This window comes from Rousettus aegyptiacus, unplaced genomic scaffold (assembly GCF_014176215.1).
Source record: "Rousettus aegyptiacus isolate mRouAeg1 unplaced genomic scaffold, mRouAeg1.p scaffold_m13_p_15, whole genome shotgun sequence".
Lineage (NCBI taxonomy): Eukaryota > Metazoa > Chordata > Mammalia > Chiroptera > Pteropodidae > Rousettus > Rousettus aegyptiacus.
This window is the reverse complement of record NW_023416290.1, coordinates 18078007-18082676: the sequence shown is the minus strand read 5'-3', so window position 1 is coordinate 18082676 and position 4670 is coordinate 18078007. Positions and strand designations below refer to the sequence as shown.

The window sequence follows — 4670 nt, the reverse complement described above, 5'->3', positions numbered from 1 at the left end:
TTCACAATTCTAGAAGCGAGAAGTCCAAGATAAATGTGCCGGAAGATGTGCTTTCTCCCAAGAGCTCTCTTTGGCTTGCAGGTGACCTCTTTCTCGCTATGTCCTCACACAGTCTTCTCCCTGCGTCTGCACATCCCTGGCGATCCTCTTATAAGAAGAGAAAGTTTGTGTGTCCAAAAATCCTCTTCTTATAAAGACCCCAGTTAGATTGGATTAAGGCCCACTGAGATGGCTCGTTTTAACTTAACCACCTCTTTAAAGGCCCTACTCCAAATGCAGTCTCATTCTGATGTACTGGGGCTTAGGGCTCAAAGACATGAATTTTGAGAAGACATAATTCGACCCATAACGATTAGTAACTTTAATCCCTAGGCAAGTCCACATATTGCCAGAGGCCTGGGTTTGATTCCAGCTTCAGCCATTTACAAACTGTATGGCTTTTCGACAAATTCTTTACCCTCTCAGTGCCTCATTTTCCTGACCTGTAAAAATAGAGATAATAATATCTACCTTTTAGAGATTTTTATGACAATTAAAAAGGCATGTAGAGCAGTGACGGGCACTTGTTCGGCTTAGAAAATGTTACTCTCATTATAAGTATTATTATTTCAATGAAATTTATTCTGTCCTCAGTGAGTTGTATCACTTATACTGTCCAAAATGAGTAAAAGCAACACTGTGAAATGAAAGACAACTGCAAATAAGCCAAAATGTCCACTTATATCAGAAATATATTATCTTCTTTTAAACATAAAAAAAGATAAAATGTTAAGTAATAGAAAATCACTTTTCCTGCATTCATTTAATACACGTCTAACAACACGTAAAGAATATCAGCCCAGGCGGAGCAATGTTATTAGCCCTTCGCAGGATCTCACAGTCTCAGCCCAGAGAACACGTGGGACCATTGTATCCAAAAGCCTTAGGGACATTCACTAGTCCAACCAAGCAAGGTGTTTGGCATAACATCAAGGAAGCTGAACTAGAATGCATATGTAACTAACGAATTAACTGTACTGGACATAATTAGGAAAGCAATGGGATACAAGGGGGGGGGGGCAATGGAGAGGCAGTGAGCATGGAACCTAAATAATAAAAGCATTTGAGAAAGAGAATCTGTGGGTCTTTATCCAGAGCCACCGAAGGTACAGATATTGAATCTGTAGATATAAGTTCCCCCATCACTAGAGAGTTCTGCTTTGTTTGTAGGGCCCAGATGTCTCGTCTGAGCTCACCCTAGCCACAAAAGCAGCTCCAGTGTTTCCAGGCTTTCTGATATTCAAAAAAATATTTAAATTCTCTGTATTTCAGTTTCTTCAACTGTAAATTAAAAATGATGATACCTTCTTTACAAGGCTGTTGCGAAAATTAACAAAAAGGAACAGAAAGTACTCAGCGATGGCAAGTATTTTTATCATTATTATTGTTATTTAATTATTATTCATTTCTCTTTGCCCCATTTCCACATCAAGAAACAACTCTGGATTATTTTAATTTAGTTTACACAAACACTGATACCATGACATAGAGCACCCTGTACATCAGACACAAATATTCTGGTCTCTGTCACGACTTAGTAAATTAGCTTTCTGATGTGCATACTAAACTCCTGTGACTTTGTTTAGGTCAATCAGACTAATCGGTTTGGGAACACGAGTAAAACTAAACTTAAATATATGTAAAATTGGGGATCAGACCAGAACGTCATCCTGTGGTCCTGCCATCATCCTGTGGCTGGTCACCAGGCTGCCCTGATAGCACTTCCCTTTCTTAGTCCTCTGCTTTTAACAAATGAATCATGGAAGGTCGAAGGTTTGAGGTAAAGCCGTTATGGTTTTTTTCATCTCCACTCATAACACTCAGAATATTTGGTGAGACCAGGCGAAGGAAATGATCATAATTGCTTTTATTTTAAAGTGTAGCTTATCATTTGATTCTGATATCAACTTTGTGGATGTAGAGAGGACAGTGAATCGCTGTCTTTTTTAAAATATATAAATAAAAACTAAAATATTGAGAAATTAAAATCTTGCTCCAAAAGATACAAACATCCAGTTATAAAATAAAAAGTCATGGAGATGTAAATAGAGCGAGGAGACTATAGTTAATGATGCCGTATTGCATATTAAAATTGCTAAGAGAGTAGATTTTAAAAGTTCTCATCACAGGGGAAAAAAATTATAACTATGTATGGTGATGAATGTTAACTAGATTTACTGTGGTGATTATTTTGCAATAGACACAAATATCGGATCATTGTCCACCTATAACACAGGTGCTCCAGGCCAGGAACTTGCACCTGGGCCTTGGATATTCTGAAAAAAAACCACCAGGAGAGCCCGCAGAGTGAGACATGCTTTTTATTACTCACAGTACAAGGAGGCTTCAGCACTTGGCCAAGAGTGGGATTACCTCATCCCGGGGAACAAGACTCTTTCCTCTAAGATGAGAGCCAGACATGCTGCCTAGCTAGTGGTGGGGAGGACGGAACCAGCCATGTCGTTGAAAGGAGCAGGAAGATAATGTCCATGGAAATGGCCGAAGGGGCAGACAGTGCCCATGGGAGCAATAGGAAGTGTCCTTGGGGGCAAGCACGGCCCCAGGAATGCTTTGCTCATTGTCTTCTCTGGGGCTACTGACCCAGCAGTCCTCTTTGCCTCCTGTGGTACTTGGAGGGGCTATGTTTGAATTAACCCCACAACATCCGAAACTAATACAATGTTACATGCCAATTATAACCTCAGCAAAGATAAATAAATAAATAAGTCTTTCCCCAAATCGTTCAGTAGTTATCAGATAGTCAGAATTTAAATAGAGCATTCCACCATAACCTCTTGCAAAATAATACAGGATCATATTTATACAAGATTTAGCCTACCTTTTGAGTACTCCCTTTTTAGAGGAAATCTTTCCTTTGCAATCGTTTCTGGTACTGCAGTAAAACATTTTAATGGCCATTGACACTTCATATGGTAAAACAGAGGAGGGAGGGCAACATATGTTACAGTAAATTGGAAAAATTAGGCTGAACTCTTGACATTAAGAAGTTGTTCTGGAAATGTCTGGGTACTTCCTACTGAACCAATCTTCCCACAAATAACCACTATACACTCTGGATGAAATATAAAAACAACTACCCGAAGATACTAAGGAACAAACAAAAGCAGAAAGATACTGACAGGGGCTCGACACAAGGGAAGAGGGAAGGCGACTGGGCGAGTGTCCAATTTATGTGGTTTCTAAACCGAGGGGAGGTCCCGATCTGTACCATGTGGCTAAAGCTGGAATTTAAAAAAATATCGTTTTCAAGTTTGACTGAATTAAAGAATAAGAGAACTGAGACTGGGAAGAGCTAGCAGCTGGAAAATGAGGATGAAAATCTCAAATGAGGGCCAGAGAACCAAATTCTGTGTATAAACGTGGCCCAGAACCTTAACCAACCACTGTTACACTGGAGTGAAACAGGGAAGGCAGACTTTGCACTGGGGGTTCAAGTTAATTCCCTGCCAGATCAAAACAGCAATGCTTTTTGTAGTAAAATAGCAGAATCCACAATCTACATAATATCTCACCGAAAATATCCCAGACACATTCCAAAATTGTTTGACATCCAAAAAAAAAAAAAAAACCAAAAACAGAAAAGCGTTTCTATTTTAAAGTATGTTGCTGTCTATGGTCATGCCACCCTGAACAAGCCCAATCCTGTCTGATCTCGGAAGCTAAGCAGGGTCGGGCCTGGTTAGTACTTGGATGGGAGATGACCCAGGAAGACCAGGTGCTGTAAGCGTAAAAATTAAAAAATAAGGGATTGTAAACTGACAAGGTCCTTGCAATCTGTGAGATCAACCAAGGGTTGCCTCACCTAAAAAAATAATAAAATAAAAAATAAATAAAGTAGGTTGCTTACTGTAAAAAAAATTAAAAAGACCATCAGCAGATACTATCTTTGAGATGATCCAGACATAGACAAAGATTTTAAATCAATTGTTATGACTACACTCTAGGACATAAAAGAAAATATGCTCATAATTTCATAATTAATGCAAAGAGAGAGAATCTAGGCAAAGAAATTGAAACTATTTTTAAAAAGAACAAAATGGAAATTCTATGACTGAAAAGGATCATATTTGAAATTAAACATTCACTGGATGAGCTTAGGAGCAGGTTAAGATGTCAGAATAAAAAAGAAAAATAGAAATTATCCAATGTGAAAAAACAGAAAAGAAATATTTTTAAAAGTCAACAGAACCTCAGGGAGCTATGAGGTCCCCAGTTGAAAGAAGGATTTAGAAAGTCTTCAACACCAGTGGTCATACATAATTGTTCCAAGATCATCTGTTAGCTAAATGTCCCAAAGATGGAATTATCCCTCATTCACTTGTGGACAAAAACTCTGAATGACCTTATTAAATATAATGCATGCAACCCCAAAATTTCCAGTAGTATTAAGAAATCTGGTCATAATGGCAAGATAAGCTTGATAATGCAGACTATGTGAAAGTAAAGAATATATTATTTCTTGGAAATACACAAAGCTTCAAGAACTAAAAGCCCTCTGAAAGATATGGACTAAAAAGTCTCATTGATGCAGAAGACAAACTGAGTTATAAAAAAAACGGCTCAGCCTTTTATAGAGGCTTGCATTTAAAACCTTGGACAGCCAGTGGACA

The 4670-nt window shown here is 38.3% G+C and overlaps 1 pseudogene; it reads left to right on the top strand.

Moving 5' to 3' along the window:
* Positions 1–3668: 3668 nt before the first annotated feature.
* Positions 3669–3787, top strand: LOC118612222 (annotated as a pseudogene).
* Positions 3788–4670: the final 883 nt, after the last annotated feature.